This window comes from Camelina sativa, chromosome 14, assembly GCF_030686135.1.
Source record: "Camelina sativa cultivar CO46 ecotype springtype chromosome 14, ASM3068613v1".
NCBI classification, from domain to species: Eukaryota; Viridiplantae; Streptophyta; class Magnoliopsida; order Brassicales; family Brassicaceae; genus Camelina; species Camelina sativa.
In genome coordinates this window covers 14,506,644-14,518,091 of record NC_141893.1, presented here as the reverse complement: position 1 = coordinate 14,518,091, position 11,448 = coordinate 14,506,644, and the positions used below count along the sequence as shown (strand labels likewise).

The 11,448-nt window shown below is 36.3% G+C and overlaps 1 pseudogene; it reads left to right on the top strand.

Annotated features, from left to right (window-relative positions):
• Nucleotides 1-4,678: 4,678 nt before the first annotated feature.
• Nucleotides 4,679-9,773, top strand: LOC147928218 (uncharacterized; annotated as a pseudogene).
• The last annotated feature ends 1,675 nt before the right edge of the window (nucleotides 9,774-11,448 follow it).

Below are 11,448 nucleotides of genomic sequence, written 5' to 3'. Positions count from 1 at the left end.
TCTCTTTCAACAGAAATATATACAATTATCTCTTTATTAAAAAAATAAATTCAATTCTCATTTAGTTATTTAAATATTATATATTAAAATATACTTAGTTTAATTTAAATAGATTGAAAATGAAATAAAATAATGTAATATCAAGATCATGTGAATTATTTATATTAAAGTGTGGAAATAAAACAGCCAATTATTACTCGACATTATCCTATACAAACCAAATATATATATATATATATATATATCATAATCTTATATCCTTAAACTATTTAATCATCAAATTATTTGTTAAGCGAAAATTTTATTATGTAAATTTAATTGAATAAATTTGTTACACTAAAAATTAAAAGAAACAAAATGACACTTGTGAAAGAAGAAAACATCAAATGACAATCTTTTGCAGCTTTCCAAAAGAAAATTTTACTTTACTTTATTATTAGATGATATAATATAGTAAGATTTATTTCAATTCCTACTCTAAGAATCTGACGCCCAACATCATTATATATTAAAATTCTTTTAAAATCAAATACACATGTCATTATTTATTTTCTTTTATAAATATTTTAAAATGATTGCATAAATCGATGGATCTTGGAAGGCATCAGATCCTTTGGAAGAGTTAGGCTGGTGGATGTAACGGTGTTGTTGGGAGCACGGAGTCAGCGACACGGTCCTTCACCTCTTCATTCAGAGCTTCAGGCGTTGCTTTGAAAGATGACATCCATATTAGCTTCTGGTGCTGACTGTCAGAGCTTCGAGACGGATTGTGCTGAATTACTGGCGATGGTGCAGTCCCCTGATGATTGGCCCGTTTTCTCCTCTCTGCTGGATGAGTTCAGTTTACTCCGCTATTCCTTTCCTTCGTTCATGCTTTCGAGGATCCCGCGCAAGTCTAATGTTCGGACTGATTGTCTTGCTCGCTCATCGAGATCGTTAATTTCAGCAACTACTTTTGTAAACTCTTTCCCTCTAGTTTGGGCCACCAACCTTGGAGTTCTCTTTTAAATGAATGTTTGGTTGACAAAAAAAAATGATTGCATAAATCATCAAAAGATGAACAATAGAAAAAATAGTTTACATTTTTGGAAAAAAAATTCAAGACATAGTAAGACTATATTTCTTCTAAAGTTAGGAACTTCCCAAAAACGGATGATCCGAACAATGATAATATTGTTAACGGTGTTTTGTTGTTCGTTGGAGATTGAATCAAGGATAAAATAGAAAGTAAATGTTTTAGTTTTCACAATAGTCTGAAAGAGGATGTGTTTGTATGGGTAATATGTTGTTTTTAGAAAACTAAATTTTGTAGAATGTTTGAGCCTTTAAGAAGGAGACGCAATTGAAATCAAATATTAATGATCATAAATTGGCAAGTGTTTCAAAATAAGAAGTAATATAAACAAAAATGAAATAGTGGGTATAAGGCAATGCATAAAATGATGGTATTATTTCAAATCAAAACATAACTGATTATGTTCATAATTTATTCTGAAATTCCTAATATGAAAACCGCTAAATTTTATGTAATTCAAAAATATCATAACGTTTGAAATAATAAGCGTGAATCTAACAAAACAATTATAGAATTAGATCAAAACCATCTCATAATCTTACGTAATTTTCCAGAAAGTAAGCTCAAAATTTTAATTTTATATAAACAATTTTTTTAAAAAATAAACTAATTTACTTAAATAATACATACCCACCATCTTACTTAAATTTGATTCCGTTTGTGCCCGTGAAAATTATATAAGATTCAAACACATAAACTAAAACCAAGAATTCAAACCTATAAATTTAATTAAATGTTGGTAACCAACCAGAGACTGATATAAAGTGGCTTTAGATTTTTGGGGGTTGTATATGTTTAATTAGGTCCAAAAAAAAAAATACGGGTGTCAGAAATATAGTAAGCCAAGTGTCTATCTCCTTAGCAAAATTTGAGAAAAACCTTCTCATGTTATATAAGATAGTGAAATAGAGCTGACCAGATGCTTATCTACAACCTGTGTCACTTCATATGAGAACGATAGACGACGACGTCTCATATGGATTCCAAGGCTGACGCTCCGAGAAGAAAAACCGCTCACAGAATGGTTTATTGTTGTTTCTTCCATGCCAAGCAACATCATTAATTCCTCAATGAGGAGTATCTGCTTGGGGTATAGCAGCAATAATTACATTATTGGGATCATTGATGGTGGAAATTACTACATTTCTGTCTAATTGACGACATAGACCATAAAAATTGTCTAACTTGTCAGTTGTCACTTACATTTATTCAACTTTAGAGCAGTCAATGATAATAATTGTTACATGACGCTAATAGAGATAGCCGTTTAAGAAAAATTCTCAAAATTAGAAACGAAGGATAAATTTTAGCTTTCCATTATTCATACAACAAGAATAAGTATGGATGAAAGCTAAGAAGCAGAGTAATTAAGAATAAGCTGTTACAGAAAGAGTCATGCGATCTCTCTCAATTAAGTAAGAGTCTATGAATCTGCATTCTCTCAAGATAGTGGCATTTCCGTCTTTTTGTTTGCTCTGTTTTCTAATTTTTTTTCGTTCATCTTTAATCTTTTTTTTGGTCTCAATTTGTTTCCCTTATTTGTTTACAAACTCATATGACTACTAAGTTTTCATAAGACATAAGCTTCAGTGTTGGCTCAGTTAAAAACCCGACTGAAACTGAACTCGATAATGCTATAATTGCTTGGCCTCTTATGATCTGATCTCATAGCAGAGAACAAATAATGTGTCACAGACCAAAAAAGCACACAGATCTCTCTTGTACTAAGAACTTCTTTTCTTTATTTACTTCTTATAAATCCTTAAGTGTTAACGAAATTTAAATGAAAATTATAACAGGCAGAATCTTAATAAAACACACAGTTACATAAGAACTTCTTTGATTTTTTAATACAGAGAGAATACAAATACAACTTGCATCAAATAGAGAGCCTTTTTTAAGCTGACCTAGGGAACCATCAGTTTTTTAACATATATAAGTTGATATTAATGATTTAGAACTGAAGCGAGATGGAATTACGATCGATTCCCTGCAAAAGTTTTGTAAGCTATTCTTTACATTACATTACATAAGCTAGATTTGATTCGTACAACGTCTATAAGTATTTAAAGCACGTGAATACATAGCACAAATTGGCCCTCCATCATCATCTCTCATTGTCTCTTTCTCTTCCTCTCCTCTTATACTCTTTACCACACCGATGATCTCTCTCATCTCTTCACGGCTTCTTCTCACATGATGATAATTTCTAGATGACGCAGATGTGCTCCAGTGTTTAAGCTTCTGTTCTGGTGGGTTTAAAGGTGTTGTGCTCCTAGTATTAAACTGAAGATCCTCCACATGGTCAACAAAGACGCAAACTGCAGGAGACTGATGCCAGATATGGTATTCTCCAAGACATTGGATTTCCACACTAAGAAGATGGTTCCTTTCGAGATGAAGGTAGAAAACATAAAAAGGTTTATATGCATCATCATTCGCCAAAACAATGTCACCCGAAGCAGTCACCCCAACAACAGAAACCTTCACAAGTTTATCGTCAGGCCTCAAGATGTAGAAGTAACTCGACCATTCCTGTTTCTCTAGATCCTCTTAAACCCACATACTTAATCTGAGGAAAAATCTCTGGTTGGGATAGCTCCATCTAATCAAACCTAATTTACCCTTATAGTACACAAATGGTCATATTTGCCGCCGCCTCTTAGAGTTAGAAACTTAAACTTCTCAGACCTAACATCGAAGCAACCTAAAAGATGCAATCGATTTTCATGGTTGTAAGCTCACTACAAAAAAACAGTCGATTTGCGACGGAAATCTGCGACGGCGTAACGCCCTCGCAAATTTGCGACGGAGTTGCGAGTAGTTTGCTAGGAAGGCGAGGGTACTTGCAATTCCCTCGCAAAATTTGCGATGGCGAAATCCCTCGCAAATTTGCAAGGGAGTTGCAAGGGATGATGATGTCGGCAGCCACGTTTTTCCCGAGTGTAACTGTTATGTCGGCAAAACAGTAAAAACCTCGCAAATCCCTTGCAAGATAATAAAATTTTAAACATCCCTCGCAAATCTCTTGCAAATTTCCCCTAGCAAATCCATAGCAACTATTTTTAGTAAGCCTATAAATAGCAAGTTCATGATCCATGGAAACCAAAACACAAAACACTTCCAACAAAAACATTTTTACTACCAAAAAAAATATTGTGAGAGAAAAAAAGGCTACAAAAAAAGGCCTAAACACTTTTAAATTCTATAATAATGTTTGGAGACGGGGAGCATGAGATATACACAATGCGACGGTGGATGTACAATCACAAAGATCCAGAGACCGGTGATGTGACGAGAGAGTTTTGTGATGGGTTGCGCGCTTTCATGTACCAGACGACAAACCAAGACTTTGCTCGTCAAAACGGTGCAATATTTTGTCCATGTCCTAAGTGCTTCAACGATAAGTATTTGGAATTTAATCTAGTGAAGAAGCATCTTTATAATAGAGGATTTATGCCAAATTACTATGTATGGTTTCGTCATGGAGAGAGTTGTAGCAGTAATGTTAGAAGTAGTAATATGAATTATGCTATTGATCAACCTAGTATTTTTGGGCATCAAGAATATGATCAATTTGGTTTTTATGGGTATAATGAGGAAAATAGATTTCATGATATGGTTAATGATGCATTTCATGAAACTACTGCTGCATTTCCTGAGAATATTACGGAAGAACCCAATGTAGATGCACAACGTTTTTATACTATGTTAGATGTTGCAAATTAACCTATCTACGATGGATGTAGAGAAGGGCATTCTAAGTTATCATTGGCATCTAGGATGATGACAATTAAAGCTGATAATAACTTAAGTGAGAATTGCATGGATTCTTGGGCTGAACTCATTAAAGAGTATTTGCCAGCTGATAATGTATTGGCTGAGAACTACTATGAAATACATAAGTTGGTTGCGAGTCTTGGATTACCATCTGAAATGATTGATGTGTGCGTTGACTATTGCATGATTTTCTGGAAAGATGATGATAAGTTGCAGGAATGTCGGTTTTGCGGGAAGCCGAGAGATCAGCCTACTGAAGGAAGGACGCGAGTGCCATATAAACGTATGTGGTACTTGTCTGTTGCTGATAGATTGAAACGGCTATACCAATCAAAACGGACTGTAGAGGCAATGAGATGGCATGCAGAATATTCTACTGAAGAAGGAAAAATTACACACCCATCTGATGCACAAGCGTGGAAACATTTTCAATCGGTATATCCTGACTTTGCTCAAGAGTGTAGGAATGTTTATCTTGGGTTGTGTACAGATGGTTTTAGTCCATTTGGTATGTCAGGGAGGCAATATTCTTTATGGCCTGTTATATTGACGCCATACAATCTTTCTCCAGATATGTGTATGCAAAGCGAATTTCTGTTCTTGAGTATTTTGGTACCAGGTCCAAAGCATCCGAAGTGAGCTGTAGATATCTTCTTGCAACCTCTGTTTCATGAGCTGAAGCAGTTGTGGTATGAAGGTGTTCAGACATTCGATTCATCGCGAAAACAGAATTTCAATATGCGGGCAGTGCTAATGTGGACGATTAGTGACTTCCCTGCGTACGGAAGGTTATCTGGGTGGACAACACACGGAAGATTATCATGTCCTTATTGTATGGATCGTACCGAGGCGTTTTAGTTAAAGTATGGGCGAAAACCTTGCTGGTTTGATTGTCATCGTCGGTTTCTTCCCTTGCATCATCCGTACCGGAAGAACAAGAAGTTGTTTAGAAAGAATAAAGTTGTGTGTGTTCCTCCACCAACTTATGTCTCTGGAAATGATTTGTTTGAGCAGATTGATTACTATGGCACTCAAGAAACATGTAAACGTGGGGGTAACTATCACACACCAGCAAACATGCCAGATGGATATGGAAGCGCTCACAATTGGCACAAGCAGAGTATTTTTTGGGAGCTTCCTTATTGGAAAGATCTTCTATTGCGGCACAACCTTGACGTGATGCACATCGAGAAAAACTTTTTCGATAATTTCATCGTTACGCTTCTGAATGTGCAGGGTAAAAAAAAGATAGCAGGAGATCTAGGTTGGATTTGGCGGAAATATGCGCAAGGATCGAGTTACATCTTACAAGAGATGGGAAATTACCAGTACCCCAATTTCAATTGTCAAATGAGGCTAAGAAGGTGTTGTTCGAGTGGGTTAAATCCGAAGTGAAGTTTCCAGATGGATTTGTCTCAAAATTTTCAAGATGTGTAGAGCAAGGCCAAAAATTCTCAGGTATGAAGAACCACGATTGTCATGTCTTCATGCAACGGCTACTACCATTTGTATTTCTTGAGCTCTTGCCAACACATGTTTATGAAGCTATTGCAGGTATATAAGTCTATAATGATATATATATATATATATATATATATTTATATATTGATATATATTGTTATTTAGTTAATTCACCAATGAATTTATTATACATTGGTTCGTAGGTATCGGAGTTTTTTTTCGGGACTTATGCACTATAACATTGACCAGTGAAGTCATAGAGCAGTTTCGAGATAATATTCCAGTGTTAATTTGTAACTTGGAGAAAATCTTTCTCCCTGCTTTTTTTGACGTGATGGAACATCTTCCAATCCATCTACCACATGAAGCTGATCTTGGTGGGCCAGTTCAATTTCGCTGGATGTATCCTTTTGAGCGGTTTATGAAAGCTCTTAAAGGAAAGGCCAAAAATCTTGCCAGAGTTGAGGGGACGATAGTCTCCGGGAGTTTAACCGAGGAAACGTCTCACTTCACATCATACTACTTTAGCCCGACCGTGAGAACCAAGAAAACACGTACTTGACGATATGATGATGGAGGCGTTGCACCTACATATAATGTTCCTGATGTTCCAGATGTCTTTGCTCCGATAGGAAGACTTGCTGGAAAGTTAAAGGAAGTTTGGTGGGAAGATCATAACTATTGTCGAGCAGCTCACAATTACATCTTGAGGAATCTAGATTATGTTCAACCTTTTGAAAGGTATTCTTTTTGAAAAACTAAAATTAATTTTATTTTCTAACATAACGAACTAACAAATTGATCTCTATTTTTTTAGACTTTTTGAAATGCAGATTCGGGAAGCATATCCTAATTTAGAAGAATCTGACTATGAGGCCTACAAAGAGCGGGATTTCGCTAATTGGTTAAAATACTATGTAAGTATATATGAAATAAATTTAAACTATATATGTACTATAGTTTAAAATTTAAATAAGCTTATGGTCTAAATATCTTATTTGTTTATATATAGGTTCAGAATGGATGTGGAAATGAACCCTTGCCTCTTTGGTTGCATGAGCTCGTTCAATAACCAAGAGCGAAGATCACTACTGCTCCGATGTACTTTACTCGCGGTTATACTTTTCATACGTACGCACACGGAAGTCGCAAAGCTACATCAAATTATGGAATCTATGTACAAGCTGGTGATAGCGATTTCTATGGGGTTTTGGAACAAATATTAGAAGTTGATTATCCAGGCCTTCTGAATCTGAGATGCGTACTTTTCAAGTGTAACTGGTACGATCCATCGGCCCGAGGCGTGCGAGTAAATAATTGGGGAGTTTTCGATGTGAATGCGAACAGATCATACCCCAAATTTGATCCTTTTATACTAGCATCACAAGCACAACAAGTGAGCTTCCTGCCCTATCCTCGTTTAAGGCCAAGACGTGAAATGTGGTTATCAGTCATTAAAGTTAATCCTCGAGGCCGTATAGTCGGGTTAGTTGATGATCAAGTCGTGTTGCAACAAGATAGAGTCAGTGAAATTTCCATTCCAAACATGTCAACAGAAGATGTTATCCACATTGATCCACAAAACAGGCGCGTTGAAGATGTTGATGATGTTTCTGAAGAAGAGGGTGAATTAGACGAATTCGAAGAGTCCGATGATGGAGAGGATTCTAATGATGATAATGTAATATCTAGTAGTTCAGAAAATGAATCTGATTGACCAATTGTAGTTTTTATTGTTTTTTTTAAGAAAATATTTAGAAATTTGCGAGGGATTTGCGTTGGAATTGCGAGGGATTCCTGACATGTCCTTACAGATCCCTTGCAAATTGCGATGGATGTGCGATGCATACTCGCTAATCCCTCGCTACTACCTCATGGTTCCCTCGCAAATGTAGATATTCATTTTAATAAACATGTTAATAATGATCATTAACATTTTCAAACTAAAGGAGAGCATCACTAACAAAAATCAAGAGACAAGAAACTTTTGATTGGTTATTGATAAATGTTGTTTAGGGTATAGGGTTGATAAATGTTGTTTAGGGTATAGGGTTGATAAATGTTGTTTAGGGTATAGCTAGGGTTTATAAGATATATATGTTTAGGGATTTCTTTTGAGATTTTGATTGAGTAAATTTGAATGAGGAGATGTGATGACTATTACTTACCTTTTCTCTTTGCATGTTCTTGAGTTTATGAAAGTTTTCATCCATGGTTTATGAATTTGGTTAAAAATAGTATATAGATTTGCGAGGGACTTGTGAGGGATGTGTTACATTTCCTTGCACTTCCCTCGCAATTTGCGATGGATTAGCGATTTGCCCTCGCTAAACAATCGCAACTGCCTCACAGTTCCCTCGCAAATGTAGATATTCTTTTTAATAAACATGTTTAGTAATGTTGTTTAGGGTAGCCTTTATAAGATATATAATGTGTAGTATATAGTCTAGTAAATAATGAGTATATTTCATAAACTAGTTTCTCTTGAGCTTTTGATTGTGTAAATTTTAATGATATTGACAAATGAATTTGATAAAAAATATAGTATACAAATTTGCAAGGGACTTGCGATGATCGTTTTTATGCGACAAGTTTGCGAGGGATGTGCGATGATGTCTCGCTAATCTCTCACAACATTAGGCGTATTTTTATTGGTCCGTTTGTCGGCTTGTTGCGAGTGATTTGCGAGGGAACGTAGTTAATCCGTCGCAATATTTGCGAGGGACTTGCGATACTACAAAATATTAATATATATAATCGAGAGACTGTTTGAGCGAAGCTCAAACTCACACCCCGAAATCTTCTTTCTCAAACCCTAGCCGCACAAACCCTTTCTCCGGCAAACCCTAATTTCCCGATCTCTGTGTCAATCTTCTTCGTCTTCTCCGTTCTCCTTCTCCGTCTTCTCGATTTTAGGATTTCCCGATCTCCTTTTTCGTCTTCTTCGTCTTGTCCGTCTTCTCCGTAAATGTATTTTTCTTTCCCAAACCCTAATTTTTAGTTATTTCTATTTCAATTATTTCTAGTAATTTTCGTAGATCTGATTCATTTTTTTTTTTGATTTTACGGAGAGATTTCTATTTCGGCTCTGTTTCAATCTTCTCCAGCTTTCCCGATTTCCCGATCTCCTTCTCTGTCTTCTCCGCTTCTCCGTCAAGGTGATACTCTAAACCCTAATTTTAGTTCAATTGTTTAATTTTTTAATTTGAACTGTTTTAAATTTAATTGTTCTACTTCAATAGTTTAATTTTAGATCTTTCTAAGGATTAAAGTGACTTAGATTATTATGATTAATTTTACTTTGATTTTTTATTGTAGATGTTTCATGGTAATGATTACACAAGGTTTCTCTCTAATCAACGTGTACCCGAACCCACCAGTTCAAACCGTAGTCGGGGTTCTGCCGGTTCTCAGAACACAGCAGCGGTTTGAAGCGTCATCTTCTAGTTGCTCCTAAGAAAAAAAACAGGATTTTCGGGGTTGGTTCTATGCAATTTGAAGCGTCATCTTCTAGTGGCTGTCCACCACCGCCTTTGTCTCCGTCTAATGATCCGGACATTTTGGCTCAGAAACTAGCACAAGCTGAGGAGTGTATTCAGACACAAGCGACTCAAATCCAGACACAAGCGAGTCAAATCCACGAGTCAAATCAAAGGATGCATTGCTATGATGCTTACTTTGACTATCTCGCTGCAAAAGATCCTGAGTTTGCTGCACAGTTTCGAAACCCAGCAATGAACAACCCACCAGAAAATTCTCCAAACCCGACAATGAACAACCCACCACCAGAAGCCAACCAAGTAGCCGGAGAAGAGGGAAACATCGATGAAACGAACACCGGTAGCGGAACTGGAACCAGAAACATCACCTCTCTCTCTCAATCTTTTTAAGACAATTTGAATCATGTTTGTAAACTTTTTGTTAAGACAATTTGAATCATGTTTGTAAACTTTTTGTTAAGACAATTTGAAGTTCTGGATTTGTTAGTTTAAATTTAAATTCTGTTCCTAATTTTATTTAAAGTTCACCTCAATTTTAATTGTATTCGTAATTGTGGATTAATTTCAATTTAATCCGAATTTAGTCTAGAATAAGCAAAACAAAATTTCGAATTTAAATTTAATCCGAATTTGAGTTGTTGCAACGTATTTGCGATGGATTAAGTTCGTCACAAATTGCTTTATAATTGCGATGGACAATGTTTCTCGCAAAATGCTACGGATTTGCGAGAAAAATGGTCCTCGCAATTGCTTCGGAATTGCGACAGAAAACATGTGTCGCAAATTGCTAGGTATTTGCGAGGAATCCCTTCCTCGCAAATTGCAACATAATTGAGAGGGAAAATATTCCTCGCAATATTTGCGAGGGAGTTGCGATATTTGAAATTTGCGAGACGCGATTAGCGAGGAACTTATGTGTCTCGCAAATCTCTTGCGAATGTCGTTTTGCAAGGGACTTGCGATGAATTCTTCCATTGCAAATCGGTTGTTTTCTTGTAGTAGCTACGTAATACAAAATTCCATTGATGCATACCCCTCCATTCCCATCAACCATATTGAAGGGACATTCGATCTCCCTCCATCTCTCTTTTTCAGTTCCTAATGTTAGAATATAGTGGGCCATTTTATGGTCAATACTATTGTACTACTTCATGGAAAATACCTTGAATTTCCCCCCAATTGGATCAAACCCTATAAGGCCACCCCAGTCTTTCACATCCTCAGGTCCTAATCTCAATCGAGGCAAGATCGCAAACTGTCCTGTGATAGGGTTACATATGAAACCTTCCCCATACTCATCCATACGTGAATCCTTCGTACTTGGGAAATAGAGCAATCCATAGGCATTACACATAGCGAGGCTATGGTCTAAGAAGGAGCACTCGATATGAAAATCGGCTGCTACTACAAGAGAACGAAGACTTCCCATAATGATTATGAGGCTGAGGCGCCGAGAAGAAGCTCCACTCATGGTGTTGCCGGACCCCAATTAAGAGACGTTGACGACTCGAGGATCTGGTAAAGAATAGACACTTGGTGGAATATGGCTTATGAAGCATGGATCCCCATTGCTTCGACACGCAACAAAACCTCCCGATTGAGGTTATAGGCAATCTGGAGAGTATCTCAAGA